This window comes from Lissotriton vulgaris, chromosome 9 (genome assembly GCF_964263255.1).
Source record: "Lissotriton vulgaris chromosome 9, aLisVul1.2, whole genome shotgun sequence".
Classification (NCBI taxonomy): domain Eukaryota; kingdom Metazoa; phylum Chordata; class Amphibia; order Caudata; family Salamandridae; genus Lissotriton; species Lissotriton vulgaris.
Window position 1 is genome coordinate 525157003 of NC_141697.1, and position 17212 is coordinate 525174214.

The window sequence follows — 17212 nt, forward strand, 5'->3', positions numbered from 1 at the left end:
TTTTATCATTCCATAAAAAGGAGATCAGAATAGAATTAACCTCTGAAAGAATTTAGATGGACTAGCTAGTGGGATGTTCGAGAGGATATACAAAACTTTTGGAGGTAGCATCATTTTGATTGTGTCAAGACGGCCCCACCAAGAGAGATGAAGGGGATGCCAGCCTGCGCTCAATGTTTTAAGTTCAGCAGAAGCATTCTTGGGTTCTAATCAATGCTCCTGCTTTTGAGTTTATATAGTACAATTCAATGCATTTTAGGGAACATCCTTGCAATTGTAAATGCTTAATGTTTAATTCAATTTGCTGAAATGCCTAACATGTCAGTGCTTAATTTGTTTAAAAAAAAAAAAAACTCTGGGCCAAAAGTTTTGGTTACTAGGAGCGCAGCTGGTTTTATGGAAGCTTTGGGTGCCCGATACCAAGGCTGTATAGTGTTTATTGTAGGTTATTAGACCTTGTTAATTCACTCTGACACTTCCTGACTTTGTTACTCTAGTGCAGTGGTCTTCAAACCGTGGGGCGCGCACCCAGGGGGGCGTTGAGACATCTCAAGGGGGCACCAGTCGACCATTTGCAACCATCAGTGCTGCATGGTCCTTCACAGATGGCTTCCACTAGCTGAATCCGGTTAAAGTAATATCCATTGTAGGATAACTGGGCGTGATTTACAGATGGGGTCGTCTAAAATGTGCATGTTCTACTCGGATGGGGTAAATCTGCCTTCAGTGGGAGTGTTGCTGGCTGAATTACCGACAGCAGAACCATACTACGGTCATTTAAGTTACTGAAACAAAAACAATTCGTTTCTGATATAGACTACGTGCATTTGTCAAACACTGTTAAAACGTGAGAGAAACAGCCCCGTTTACTGTACAACGGCTTTCTTCGACATTAGGACTCCTGCGTCACCCCATTGAAAGGCCCACCCACCAGCCTCACTCTTATCACAGTGCCTCGTCAAGACCCTCAATGTGCTGAAAAATAGACAATTACACATGTTCAGCACTTATTACAGGCTGCAACCATGGTGTGGGACAGAAATGTTTCACGGAGGCACTAGTTATTGCAAATATTAGCTTCACAGGTCCTAATGCTCTTAGGTTGATCCCGCCTTGTATACCCAACCAGATATGCAAAAATATTTAATGTAAATACTGTTTTAACTACTTTTCTCTTTTTCTTGGCGGTAATATTTCAAATTGGTTGGAGGCCGCAGCTGGGATGGCAAAGACGGTACAGCGCCTAGAGTGCCAAAAGTCTAACGCAGTTCTTATTGTTTTCAAACAATTGCTAACTATTTAATTAATTATATTGGCATTAACATTTAAAAGGCACAGTTTTCACAGTTATCTATCTATAAAACATAAAGGCAATATAAACCTGTAGAACAGTCAGCTGTTTGTTACTTTAATATTACATCGCGGAGCTCGAAAATTCTCACACTCAAAAGTGATTTGTACACATTAAAATGTAAAAATGAAAAAATATTCTGCATTGAAAGACCACCTATTGACTAACATAAAATAATCAGTTATGTCTTGATAAGCTTTATACACTTCCAGAAAATGTACATTCGTACTAATGGGTCATTTTTGTCTTAAAGCATGATGTATGATATTTTCTCCTTTATGATTGGCTGATGTAGGGAAATTGATGCATCTGGGTGTGTGTGTAGTTGTATTGATAGAATATGGCATTTAATTATGTCGCATTTTCGTGAAGTTAAAAACTAGTTTGCATACTCGACAGTGGCTGTTTTTAGCCCGAGCCCTGGTTTCAGTGGTGAACCAAGAGCCTAGATAAAAAATGGTTCAAATGGAATGCTTTCATTAAATCTGAAATTTTGTGAAAATTATGCATAACTACCCAAAATGCAAATCTGTCATTAAGCTCAATATTTTAGTGCAAAAGTGTCATTGTACCAATTTTGAACAAAGGACATACTTTGCACTGAAAAAAAGTGTAAAAAACACAAGTGCTGCTGGCGGTCTCATTGTTCGTGTTCTTCCCAGGTTTCAGTGCTATAACATTACTTCAAGCAATGTCATAATTATGAGGTTTGGCATAATGCCATAATTTTGCGAAACTCGTGTAATATAAAACTCCAAATATTACACAAATTATGCCAGAGCTATTTAAATTTCACCCGGACCTATACCAAAACTACTGTGATGTATGACTGCTTCCTGAAACTGGATTGTACCCAAATGTAAAGCAAGGTTGTGCAGGGCCACTGTAGGGACCAGATTTACTTATGCTTTGCAACAGGTTTGCGTTACTTTTGCAATGCAAACCCAGGGCAAAGTGTTGTGCTGGTATTTACTGCTCAAAGCAAGTCAGGATTTGCATTGGATAGTTTCCCAAAGTAACACAAAGTTTTGCTCCATGCTGCCTTGCATTACTTTGCATGAAGGGTGCCTTCCATGGGTAGCACATGGGTGTCTTTGCAAAAGGAACATGAGGGCTCATATTCCTTGCTAGCATTAGAGCAGAGGGAACCCTTGCTGCAGAACGGACAATGTGCGGGAGCTTTTTTTCTCTCAAAGGATAACAGTACCTGTGTCCAGAGCAGAGTGCCTGTCAGGCATGGTGGTGAAGGGATAAAAGAGGTACGCAAGACAGCCTGCTACTCAGGAATGCCGCTAATATTTGTGAAGCAGATGGTGTTGTTTTGGGGCCCAGGAGTGTGAAGGGCTTACAACTCTCCTAAATATGAGCAGTGTTTGTTAATCAATTTTTTTTCAAGCATTTACTCTTTTATAAGTCTCAAATTACTGTGTATTATGAGCTACAGAATAAAAAACCATGCAATGGTCTCACAAGCTCAGACCTCTGTGCTCGGCCCTGCCCCTCCAACTCTTCCAGTCCTTGCCATAAAGTTTTGGAAGGGGGGACCAACTTCAAAATATTTAGATAAGGGGGCTAAACGCAACAAAATTTGAAGACCTCTGCTCTAGTGTGTTCTTTTTTCATCTTTGCTGTCATCCCTTGTCACTGGTGCTCTAGCTTTCTCTTACTCTGTCGCACCTTTTGTGTTTTTCTCTCTTTTTTTGCCTCAAAGTTAGCTGAGGAAATAAAAGTGCCAGTCTCCAAAAATGAGTGGTGTTTGGCCAAAACTACATTCATCATGGCTCAAATGAATCACTGCTCCTTCCGAAATATGAATAAGTCATTCATGTCGGCTTAAAGCAGTATTCTTCATGTATATGCTTGTTGGGAGTTAAAAAGAAAATGAATAAAAAGCGAGAACTTTATCAAAATGAAATTTAAGAATCCAATATTAAGCTGGCGCCAGAAGTCAAGGTTTTACCCAAAGCACATTTCTATGTCTGTCCAAGAGCTAGCATGAAAATATTATTGAGTAAAACGATATTCGTACATGAAGGGTCTTCGGGTCGGCTGTTTTCATGCTATGGTCTCTCTAACTCGACATTCATTATACTTGCGCCTATGAAAGCAGGCAGCAGGGGCCCCCCTCTTAAGACCGCGACTGCTTTTTGCCTAATTACTGGTGCACAACTGGATTAGACATCTACAGACATTTCAGGGATTGTTCCAAAATACTTAAGCTTTTTTTTCTATTCTTTGCATTATTAAGTATTAAAATATTTTTCTTTAAGTCCTTTTTAGTGGGCCTAAACCGTCTTCAGGTTACAGTAATTTAAACCCTAGGTACCGTTACTTTGCTCCAATTGGAACCTTATATCCTGGTGAAGGGCACTTAAATGATTTCTATGCTTGTAATAAGTGTTCATAAAAAAAACCTTGCAACAGCTTCTCGACACTAGATCAGTCTGGTTTACTAATGCTTGTTTAATGCTAGTTAAATATAGGTAGGCACATTGTTTCAGTATAAAAAATACATATACAAGGCAAAGATGCGTGTATTCGCTAAATTGCAGACTTGTAATAAAGACAGGGTGAGGGGGATGGGGCAAAGGGAGCGAGATGGGACGGCAAGTGGTATAAACACCCCTGCAGTTTACAAAGAGAAAGCCATGTAGCAGCCCCTCTTTAGAGTTTATTTGTTTTTTCAGTGCATTAAAAGCATGGGGACTGAAAAATGAACAAAGTTTAAAGAGGCTACTGATTTTAACATTTCTCTTTTCCTGAATACAAGCACACACAGAACCCATTGCTCTAAATGGACACAGATCCCTTGCGCCTGTGCTGTAACCTGGGCTGCTGAAGCTTCCAGGACACAGTGCATTGATATCTAATGCATGTGCTGGACTCTGGTACTTCACAGGCCATACAAAGCTTTTCAAAAGTAAATGAGGTGATGTTTCTTTTAGGCTTTGCCTGCACAGCACTGTTCCTGTAAAATCTATTGTATTTAATGTAGCTTAAAAGGGGCCTCTCTTATCAGTTCCCAAGGCTAAAGTACTCATCCACATTTGCTTTAGTAGGAGAATCTTTTTTCTTCCATTAAGGCTGCACAGCATGTACCGTTTACAGGCACTTCCTCTGGCTGCACGCATTTACGATGCTGATCTTCTACTAAAGCTATTCACACTGCTTAAGCCCCATTCCCTGTCCAGACTTCAGGGACTGTTAAACTATGATAAGATCTCTTCCCAGGGAGAAGGCAGATTGCTTCTGCAGTATGTTGGAATGCTTTGCTTTTGTATTACTTTGTTGTGTAAAGCAGATGCTTTAGACTTAGAACGTTTGTGGCATTTCCTATGCATGAATCAGTACCTTTCTATGCACTTTAGTGGATTGTTTATACCACTACACAGGCAGTCACAATTGCAGTTAAAAGGGGCTTGATTTGAATCGTGCAGCAGGTGGAGTGGCACCAGGTCTAAAAGTTGTCATAACTCCACTAAACATCAAATATTGCTATATTTTACTACTAAACAGGCAGTGATTATTATTGTTATTTATTCTGTTATGCACAGCTGGATTGAGTATGTATGTATGTTAATATATATAGATATGTTTCTAGTTACATCACTGTTTTTGATTGAATATTTTAATTGACATTTGGTAGGAGGAATAAAGAATAAAGAGGGGCAACCAAGACCAACACAGATGTGGGGGCTTAACAAGAAAACCTGTAAAGGCAAGCAAGCAGGAAATAGAGGAAGACTGGATGAAGTTGAGATGAGGGTACAAAAGTAATTATTCAACGCCCAGACATGATAACACTACTAGAAAAAGGTTTGTGTTTTTGTCCAAATGAGGAGTGGTATGTCTGAAAAGTTAAAGTGGATCTTTTCAAATTTGTAAGGGGATTAAAACTGATTTTTTTATAGTAATAATCCTGTACATAATAAAACCAGAGTAAATATTCCATCTTCTATAGTGTCGGATACATAATGTATAACGGATATACATGACACTCCATTACTGTTGTCCATTTCAGATCTAGAACAAGCTCCCTGCAACATGGCTAGACTATTAGAGGACTTGAACATTGACACAAATCGCACAATAGCGAGCAGTTTAAAAATGTTATCAAAATGTACTCTGGTCCTACCGGGTGATAACACGATGGATACCTTCCACAAACCGGTTTTAGAGGATCGGGAGACGCAAACTCTGAAACACCTAACTCACAAACACAGATTCAAAGACCATCTGAACAAGGGGGAACGTTCAGCACTCAAACAACCAGAATCGGACAGACTGACCATAATTAGAGAAGCAGACAAGGGAGGGAACATGGTCATGGGAGGGAACATGGTCAAGGGAGGGAACATGAGAAGCAGACAAGGGAGGGATCATGGTATTCAATGGTGTTGAATACATGTATTTAAAGGTGGTTAGACCAACATTCCCATGTCGCTATACACTGCCCAAAATACACAAGCACCTACCCTTCCCACCAGGGAGACTGATTGTGTCCAGCATTGGGGGTCCGACAGAAAGATTAGCCAAGTATGTGGCCCTCTTCCTTCAACCATTAGTACGGAAACTCCCCTCTTTTCTCAGGAACACCCAGCACATCTTAAGTCTACTTGCTGATTTACCATGGGAAGAAGGAGTGATCCTGGCCACATTGGACTTAGTTGGTAGTACATATCTTTATTTGATTTTGCATTAAAACCATAAAAGCACTTTGTATACAATTAATTGAAAAAAGGGAAAACATTTTGAGAAGAGTAATTGGTTAAGAAAACCGGGGCTAACTGTCTCAGATCTGGGTTAAGTTACTATGAAATTTTAGTGAAATATGTGGTAGGAGTACCATTTAAAACTTAGGATAAAATTTGTGCTACAATGAAGATATTTACAAGCTTAAACCAAATTCATCCGTACCGTGTTGCAGTAACAGTTAACCTATTCATGCCGTGCACCCATAAACGGATTGTAATACCCCTCTAATTCATTTGATCACGTTAAAGATAACTATTGAAAAAGAAAAATTCCATCAAGTATAATACATACACAATGCCTTCTACATATTATCACAGTCTACCTTTCACTATAAATCCTTCAGCCTGTCCTATTTAGTTTTATTCATGATTTGTACTGTACTGCTTTCTATGGTCCATGCATAGAGCAGGTATCTAGGTAGAGCAAAGACCAGGTATTCTGTGGTGTCACTTTTCAGGATTCTAGTGATCTCGTTTAAACGGGTAGCTGCTAAAATCCGGCAAATGGGGTTTAACCATATTCTTCTTGTTTCTTGATACATTGGACAGAACTACAAGAAATGGGTTTCTGACTCAAGTGCTGGATAACACACAGAGCAACAGGGCAAAGTATCAACGTCGTTCCAATTGCTGATAAAACTATTAATTTGTAAAATACCATACCTAAATTTTAGGTATAATATTTTAGGAAGGGGCGGCTCTATTCGATTTAAAATTTCCTCTCGTAGCATGTTATCTTCAAAATTGAGGAACCTGCTTTTCAATTCACCCGCAGAACTCTTGTTGAGACAGTTAACCATGACATGGTTCCAATAATTCTTTTTAAGGTGAATTACCGTTCTTTTTTCAATTTTGCCAGGGGTCAGCCACAGATCAAACATACCAAGTTTGTTCAACCATGTCTTGATGTGTTTAAACCACTCAATACGTCCTTTGATATCTAATAGTAGTAAGTCATGAATTGACTCTTTCAAGAGTATCAGTGAATTGCGATTCTCCTATTAACATGACTAGAGAATCTAGATTTCATTAAAGACACGGAGGATCACATTATGCAATGACTTTTAATTGCAGATACAAGCCAGTCGCATCACAATACAAAGGTTCCAATAAGAACACTGAGATAAAGTAAGACACAAGACACAGCAACCATTGGCCTCTTTTAAATCAGGCGAAAAAAGAAGCAAGTAGATTCCAGAAGATTCGATGTAAAACACAAACGAGATTGAAGAAGACAACCAGTCAGCTTCTCGGTGATGAAACATCCAAAGTAGCTTAAGTAGAAGGATTACCTGAAAGAAAGGAGACAATGAAAATTGTATCCTAAATAAAAAGGTAGTCCTAAACAAACAAATCCTGAAAAAATGAATTGAACAACCATAAATAACATTTCAATATAAATATAAAATACATTATATTCAAGTGACATCCAGAATATTAATATTATATAATAAATATTCAACTGATATCCAGAACCAAACAGAGAACGGGATGGGCGGGATAATGTGAGCCTCCGTGTCTTTAATGAAATCTAGTTTCGCTAGGCATGTTAATAGGAGAATCGCAATTTCATTACAAGAACGGAGGCTACATTATGCATGTTGGTAGCCCTGTAAAACTACATGAGACATGTGTTCAATAGGTTTACAATAATGTCTTGCAAAGGTATTAGCGTTAGACCAGTCAGCAGCTTTAAGGATATCATCCAACTTACCTCCGGACCAAAGAGACTTACTTGCCATGGCACCTCTTTTAATATCAGAAACTCTATGACAGGAGATAAGGCAAAGAAGAGTAGCGAGTTTAATAGATAGAAACTTTCTGTTCAGAAACAAATTATCCAGCCAGGAAGAGAAGAGATCTAGTAACAAATTCACATTCAAGTGTGCATCATATTTCGGCTTCGGGGATCTTTTTAGACAAATACTCTTCATAACTCTACAAACAATCACATTTTTACCGATCGATTTGCCATTAACAAGAATATGACCCACAGAGATCGCCGATCTATAACAATTGATTGATCTATATGACAGACCTTTGTCAAAAAGTTCAGCCAGAAAATTCACTACATCAACGATAGGTGCCTGTATGGGATCCAAATCCCTCTCCATGCACCAACGAAAGCAAGATTTCCAGATATTATTGTATCTGTAGTGAGTTCCCGGCGCCCATAACTCTCTGAGGAGAGTAGAAGCTGATGATGAAAGTCCTGAGACTTCGTTGGATCTCCTGACACTCTCCAAGCAAGAGAGTTCAAACTCCCGGATAGGGTCATTAGGTGAGGATCTCCGTTTACGTCCGTAAAGAGATTTTTTAGGGATGGTATCAGAAAGGGAATTTCGAAAGTTAGTTCCAGAACAGTGTGACGGCCAGAAGGGAGTTATCAGAACTAGAGAGCATCAGTCTTGCCTGACTTTCTGCAAGACTCTCTGGATCATTGCGAATGGGGGAAAGTTAGAAAGCATTGATCCCTGACTAGGGTTGGAGAAATTCGTTCACTGCCTCTGCGCCGGGATCCGGCATCCAGCTGAAGTAACACTCTAGTTGAGAGGTGAGACGGCTCGCAAATAGGTCTATTTCGAATGGACCCCAACAGGAATTTAATGAGTTGAAGACAGCGACGTTGAGTTTCCAATCGCTGTAGTCCGAAAGGAATCTGGAACTCCAATCGGCAGAAACGTTCGATTTCCCTGGGTAGTATTCCGCTCTGAGGACAATTTTGTGTTCTAAACAGAACATCCAGAGTTTCCTTGCTAGGTTGGAAAGGTCGGCAGATTTCGTACCTCCCAACCGGTTGATGTAGGCCACAGCCAAGACAATATCCATTTTCAGAACAACCGATCTCCCATGTATTGAATGCTTGAAACTCATAAATGCGTATAGGCCAGCAGTAAGTTCGAGGAAATTTATATGGTGAGATGACTCCTCCTGAGACCAAACGCCACCCCTATTCCGGTCCAGGAAACATGCACCCCAACCATGAAGGGAAGTGTCCGATTCCAACACAAAATCCGGTTCCGAACCGAAAATTGCTTTCCCATTCCAAGCCTCCAGGTTTTCCAACCACCAGTTCAGTTCTGCTTTGGCCTCCAAATCTTGGGAGATTCGATCTTCGTACCAAAGACCGTAACTCAACGCCCTTCCTTTTATCCTTTGCAAGGCCGGTAATTCAGAGGGCCTGGAAAGATCGCCTGGATGGAAGAAGATAAGAGACCTTGAAGTCTTGCCAGTTCCCTGAAAGGGATATCTTCTTGTCTCAATACATGTCAAATCTCTTTTTTGATTTTCAAAATCTTTGTAGGAGGTAAGAGAAGAAGACACCTGGAAGTGTCGAGAGTGAAACCCAGAAACTCCAGGGATTTGGAGGGAGTTTGAATGGACTTCTCTTTGTTGACAATGAAACCTAGGCTTTCTAGTAAATTCATGACTGTTTCCAGGTCTTTGAGAATTTGATGGCGGTCCTGACACATTATCAAGATGTCGTCGAGGTAAATAATAAGACGGACGCCTCGTTCCCTCAGGAAGGAGGCTACTGCTCTCATTACCTTGGTAAAACACAAGGGGCAGAGGAAAGTCCAAAGGGAAGAGCTTGGAACTCCTAAAGATGTTTTTTCCATTGAAATTGTAGGAATGGTTGGTGCATGACCGCCATGGGAATAGTGAAATAGGCGTCCTTCAAATCTAGTTTGACTAACCAGTCTTCTTTTTGTAGAAGATCTCTCAGGAGATGTATACCTTCCATTTGTAAAATGCCTGTAAACAAGAAATTTGTTTAGGCCTTTCAGATTTATGACTGGTCTCCAGCCTTTTCCTTTTTTCTCTATGAGGAATAACATGCTTACGAAAGTTAGGGAATCTAAAGGAACATCTATTATCGCACCTTTCTGGAGCATGGAGGAGATCTCTTCCTCCACTATTTTCTCTTTTTCTAATGAAACAGGAATCTCCCTTGGTAAGGAGGTTTGAAACGGAGTTTGAACGAAATCTATCATAAAGCCACTTACTGTGGATAGAACCCAAGGATCTTGTGTTATTTTTTCCCATTCCTTCGAAAAAAGCCTGAGGCTGCCTCCCACCTTTGGAGGGATAGAAGGAGAAAGTAAAAGAGCAGGACTTACTTGGAGGATTTGACGAGAATGAAGCTTGTGATCTTGCCCCTCTGGGTCGATTTCCTCTTCCACGATTGAAGGAGTTGTTATAATTATATTGCTGAAAGCCTCTTCCAAAGAGGCGTGATCTCTGATAGGGCCTCTGGTTAAACCGTCCGGAAGAGAGGCCCCGTCTTCCGGCCCTTCCAAAAACATTATTGCTGAATACTCTCTTGATATTCTTCTGGGCTTTATCAAGGGCTGTAAAAGTTGAGACATACTTTCCCAACGATTTTATAAGCTCTGCACCAAAGAGCAGGCCTTTCGGATTTCAAGATGGCTCCTTCTCCGCCATATCTGAGAGTTTTGGGTCAAGTTTATAAAGGATAAGCCGGCGCCTTTCTGCGTTAATGCTGGTATTATCATTGCCTAGGAGAATGAGGGCTCTTTGGCTCCATCCCCTTATTAAATCTATATTAAGATGGGTACCTTTAAGGTAACACTCTTCAGCGGAGTCAAGAATTCTGCTAAGTGGTCCAACCACATTCAGTAGGCAATCTTGGCACCCTTTAAAAGCTTTTTCTAAGCCTTTTCTAAGATCGCGTCCAAGTCTAAAAAGATACTTAATTAATTCCTGGTCCATATTAGGAGCATAACATTTTTTTCATCGATTTAGGGTCTTGAACACTCAGCCCTTAAAATATTCCTTGTCTCTCTTTTGAGAGGTGAGCGAATCCATTTTTTAATAAATTTTGAGACATGTTCCTGTGGAGACCATTGTGAGGAACAGGGATGTTTTAGATTCAGAGGGGAGAACATCTCCTCTCCCAGGTGGTTTAGAATATTGTCCTTTGATGTAGAAGGGGGTTCATCTTCCTCATCAAAAATTCCTACATCTCCATCCTCTAAATCCAGGACGTATTCGTCTGGATCCATATCATCATCATCATCATCATCATCATCATCAGAACCCTCTGGGAAGTCTTGAGCACTTTGAGATAGTGAGCCGCTAAGGGCATCCAAGGTATTTGGGCCGCGAAGGGCACCCGATTGTTGTGTGTCACAAGAGACATCTCTATTAGTTGAGGTGCGAAGACCTTCCAAATATTTTGTAGTGCTAAGACCACCCATATTAACAGAGGTGCTAGGACCTCCCATGCTCGCATGGGTTTCGGTAACAGGGTAGTTAGTCTTCTTTGTACGTTTAACCCCCACTTTCTCATGAGTAATCACATCAGACACATCTTCCTGAGAGGGAAGTGGTCTTTTATAGGGTACAAACAGAGCAAAGGTCTCATGCATACAGGTTTTAATTTCTTTTTGGATCATAATGCGAAAATCCTCCTTGTTAAAATTAGGAAGTGTTGCTCATATCTGACTCCGAGTCATATACATTTTGCATCTTGCCCCTTCTTTTTTTTATTTTATTTTTTTAAATATGAATAGAATTAAGGACTCCCAAAAGATAGGCCAATGTATAAAATATACGGTTTATGAATTTCCAATTATTCACCCCTATTTTCTTTATTTTTTTTAATCTAGGATTCTCAAAACAAAGGCCAATGTATTTAATGTGCAGTCTATGCGGTGGTAGAGACCAAAAGTTGAATTAGATAGATATTTCTTATTATTTAAAGTATTCAATGCTGAATAGATGTATCCTTCCTAAACGCGGCCAAACAGCTGATCTCCAACTGTATGTAAGTGAGGAAAGCTCCTAGGCGAGACACTCACGAAGCGTGAGCCTCTCCAGGGAATTTTCCTCTAACGTGCGTCGCGTCATGTTTCTTCGGCAGATTGAGATCGCGGTGCGGAGGAAATGGGTGAAAATAAATGCGCCCAAACTAAATAGCATAATATCAAGGAGAATTGTCTACAAGAGATCTTGTTTGATAGATACTTTAGTAGTTATTTAAACCTAAGTCGAGGTGTTTGTCAGATAATCAAACAACAAGGTGCTCAAAGAGCTACAACAGTGAAATGAATTCGAGGGTCAGAATAGAGATAGAAAAGAAGTACACAAAATGCTTTTTTATGAAAATATATCATCTGTATTCAATTTCTCAAGATTTGATCATTGGGGATATTTTGAACAAAACATAAGCAAACACATGTCATAAAAAGATGTGTAAATACATTAAACAATTCAAGTCACAACAAAAATATCAACTCCAAAATATGTACTAAAGTGACTCCATAACACAAATTGAGAAATGTCACTTATTGAGGACAAAAATTCCTGAGGAGATGATGTGTAAGTCGACGTTTCGGTCTTTCAGCAGTGATTTAGAAGACCTTCATCAGGACAAGAATGGAAATTTGCCAAGGAAGCCCCTGGGGTGTAGAGGTTGAGGAAATACTGCTGTGTCAAATGAATTTTTTCAATTAAAATCACGTTAACTACAGCGCCTATAATTATCTTGAAAACAATTTATTTCAGATTCAAAGGAACTCCACAAACAATGAGGAGGATCTTGAGGTGTGGTAACAAGCCGTCTGTCTCTGTTATTTGTAACAGCTCTCAGGTACACGAAAAACGCTCCGGTCGGTGGCATTGTCACAAAAGCAAACTAAATAGCAGCGCTTTGGGTAAGGACAGTGGTGATCCAAACAATTATTGCGGCAGGTACTCGCAGGACATGAACTTTGAGTAGCCCTTCACTCGGTGACAGCGTGAAGAGCTCAGCGCTCGTGATATCCAAATAAGCGTTAACCCATACAAGCGTTAGGGTTTAACAGCGTGAGGCCAGAAGCAATCTTACAGGGTTCAAAAACGCGCAGGGGTTTGGGGAAACGGCAAAAAATACGGCGAAAGTAACTGAGTGTTATGGCATACGGGAGCTGTCAACCTCAGCGATCTAACTAGGGAGTTAACTGTAAAGAAAGGCACATAAGAAATAACCTGAAAGTAGGGGTTATAAAAATAGAGGGAGGGATGATCTCCATAAATTGCAGATCATAGGGAAGGGGGGGAGAGGGAGGAGATGGGGATAAAGCCACCCTTCACGCAAAACCCCCCAATATAAATCTATATTGACCAAAACACAATATTAGTGAAAGTATAGGAGAGAAGATAGTAAGCTACTTACCTGCTTGGAGCCACATTTAAAAGAGGCTGATGGTTGCTATGTCTTGTGTCTTACTTTATCTCAGTGTTCTTATTGGAACCTTTGTATTGTGATGCAACTGACTTGGATCTGCAATTAAAAGTCATTGCATAATGTGAGCCTCCGTTCTTGTAATGAAATAATTCACCCATATGCGCATCCAATAGACTAATGGTCGAAGGGCGATTGCAAGAGAAATGCTCCTCATTCCTAAATCTAGTCGCATGGAAATAAGTGTTGCGTTACGGGGAAGTTCCATGATTTGTCCGATAAAATTATTTTCGGCCTTCTCAATGGCTGCTACGTTTACATGGCTTCATAGCTCTGCACTGTATAGTGCTGCCCCCAGTCCCTATGCCTGATACACTTTGGTGACTGGGATCAATGGTCTGAAGCTTGACTTTTTTAGCTTTATACATAAGGCCGATCCCACATGTTGGAGTGAGAATTGACTTTTTTTGTATTTGGTGTCCCCGCGATAGTGTGTTAACAAATCTCACTCCCAAGTATTCAAAATGATTAACTTCCTCCAGCACAGTTGAGCCCAGTTTTATATTTCGAATAAAAGACTCGTGCCGATTAAAAACCATGAATTTAGTTTTTAAATGGTTAATTTCCAGCCCCTGTTCTTCACAACCTCTCCCAAATTGATCCTCTAGATTTTGGAGCCCCATCGGTGTCCTTGAAAGAAGCAGGGTGTCATCTGCAAAAAGTAGTGCAGAAACTTCACATCCTGCAAGCTTGGGGGGGATCACCCCTACAGTCCCTTAGCTGATCAATCAGGCCATTTATATAAAGCGTGAATAATGTTGGTGCCAAAACACATCCCTGCCTTACTCTGCGGCTCACCCCTATCCGGTTGGTTAATCCTCTGTTGTTGCCCCATCTTATTTGGGCATAATTGTTTGTGTGGAGTCTGATAAGGAGCTGCAAAAGGTTAGGTGGTAACCCAAGGTTACTCAAAGCTATCCACAGTTTTCCACATGGTATCAAATCCGGCCCTTAGATCTACAAACACCACCTATAGAGACCCTTTACCTATTGTTACATATTTTCACAGGATCAAGAGGAAGTGGAGCATCTGATCAGCAGTGCTTGTCTTCACTCAAAACACTGCCTGCAGGGGTGATAATAAATGCCCCTCGCTAATCCATTCCTTCACTCTCTTCAGCAATTGCAGACAGAATATTTTCTGTGCTATGTCGAAAAGACTTATCGGCCTGTAGTTTGTCGAGTCGCTTTTATCTCCTTTCTTGTGGATGGGCATGACTTCCGCGCCCAGTCATGTATCTGGTATCTCTGCCCCACCCAATATGGCATTGAATGTGTAATTTTAAATAACACTCCATATTTGGGGTTCAGAGAGGTAAAGGTCATCTGGTATTAGAACTAGGCCAGGGACTTTCCCCCACTTCATGGTCATCATGGCCTCCTGTGTTTCCTCTACTGAAAATAAAAGACAGATAGTGTTGGCTTCCTGGTAACAAAATTCCCTGGGTGCTGCTTCACTTTCCTCTGGTCCTGTATATAATCTAGAAAAGTGATCCTCCCAAACCTGTGGGAGCATGTGAAAACTGCCTTCCACAACTAAACTTTTTGTCCCTTTTGCAATTAGGTGCCAGAAGTCTGAATAATTTCTAGTCTGAGCCGTAGCAAGTAGGTCTTCCCACTACGCTTGGTGCCAAATCCTATGTACCTTATGCTGGGCCTTTTTCTAGGCTCTTCTATGATTAATAATGGCTTCTCTTTGGCCAGATTTTATTTCACCCATCAAAGACTGGCGTGCTAATTTACAGTCACCATGAAACAACACTTTTGATTTGGACCTTGTGGTTATGTTCCTGCTAGAGGTTTTATAACAGAATGTATTGATCTTGCTTAATACAATCCTGAAAGTGTCTACAATTCTTTGCAAGTCCAAATTATTAGGCCCTAAGGACACCAGAAAACTGGCTACGATGGTATAGATTTTTGACAGGGACTCTGCATTGTTCCTTATTTGTGGCCATTTAATCATTCTTTTGTTGCTGCTAGTAACAGAGTGATTCTGGGGATTTAGTTCCTCAGATTGACAACGGGAACCAAACACCTCTTTTAATTCTAGAGAGACGGTGTTATGGTCACTATCATTCCTCTCTAGGACCCACAAATCAAAAAGGCTTGGCCATAGTGGTATGTCCATCAGGAAATAATCTATTCTTGTTTTGGAATTCACCCTTTTGTAGGTATGGTGAAGACCGATGTCTGAGATCGAACGGCCATTCACAGCTTGTTATTCATATTTGTAAGTAAGGGAAGCCACTTAAAGAGCCACTTTACATTATTAGCTAACTTCTCGTGGCCCAGGGAAGGAATGCCAAGTTTGAGGTCTTCTTCATCGGTGATGTTTTTAGTAACTTCTAAAGGCTCGAATGTTACATTAAAATCCCCTCCTATTACTGTAATGATGGTGTATCCTTTCCTTTTCAATTATCTTATCTAAGTGCACAATAGTTGGAGAAACTTGATGTTGTGAGGCGAACCTATTATAAATCTTTAACTGTAGTACAGATTTCATTAAGCTTGTAATTTTCAGGATCACGGTCATCAGGTTAGAATTATCAGAATCAAGTTTACTGATAAGGATACCCAAATCAATTTTAACCCAGATTATTAGACCACCTGCTGGACGACCCTTTTTCGATTGAATAGCTTCTATACTATGATTGGAGAATCCTACTATAAGAAATTTATCGACTGCCCATATCTCCTGCTAGAGGTAGATGTCATAGCTATCTATCAGCCTCCCCAGTTGTCACAGGCAATCTTTGACCTTAATCCTGCTAGGTTCCAGGACAACAACCTGACTTCCCTGCCATTTTCTGTGGTTGATTGCTGTGCCCTTACCTCATTAGATGGCAGCTAGTGGGTCAGGTGGGGTTTTATACTTACCACATTCAGGGACTGTCTTCCCTCAATGCTAGCTGTATTAACACCAAGCACATCTTAAGTCTACTTGCTGATTTACCATGGGAAGAAGGAATGATTCTGGCCACATTGGACGTAGTTTCACTATATAAAAGTATCAAATCAAACTTGGGACTGAAAGCAATGGAAAGATATCTCAACATGAGATCGGCCTCTCAGTGGCAGCACACGGAAATGTTATTGACTATGGTGGATCTGATACTTAGCAATAACGGCTTCCTTTTCGAGGGACAGTGGTATAGACAGACACAAGGAGTGGCCATGGGATCCAAATTATCTCCATCCTTTGCAAACCTGTTCATGGGATGGCTATAAGATGAATGGATTTGGGCCCAGTAAGGGGCGAATGGAATGACTCAATCATACATTGGGGACATTACATAGATGATTGCCTAATGGTATGGTCAGGGGTCTATGCAAAGCTCATACAATTATGTGAATTCTTAATTACAAACACCATGGACATTGAATTCACTTACCAGTACAGTAACACTAACAAAGTCTTTGTAAATGTGATGGGTAACAAATTACAGAGTAGACAACATCGAAAACCTACCACGTGCAATTCCTTATTGCATGCCACAAGTGCACATCCCTCATCAGATTCAGGCTAATCCATTTGGAGAATTCATAAGAGGTAGAAGAAATTGCAGCGAGGAAGATTATTTCAGTTCTTGGGTAGAAAGCATGAAAACGCGCTTCTTAGCAAGGGGCCCTAACAAACTAATAATTGGGAAGGCTTAACGTAGAATCCAGGGCATCCAGAGACGTGACACTTTAAAAGATAAATCAACAACAAAAAAACAAGAACAAGAAATTAAACTTGTGAATAACTATAATGGCTTGTCAAAAACACCAATGAAAAGCATGATCAAACATTGGGGAGTACTTAGGGTGGACAAATACCTAAAGACATGCACAAGAATTAAACCAGGGGGCCAC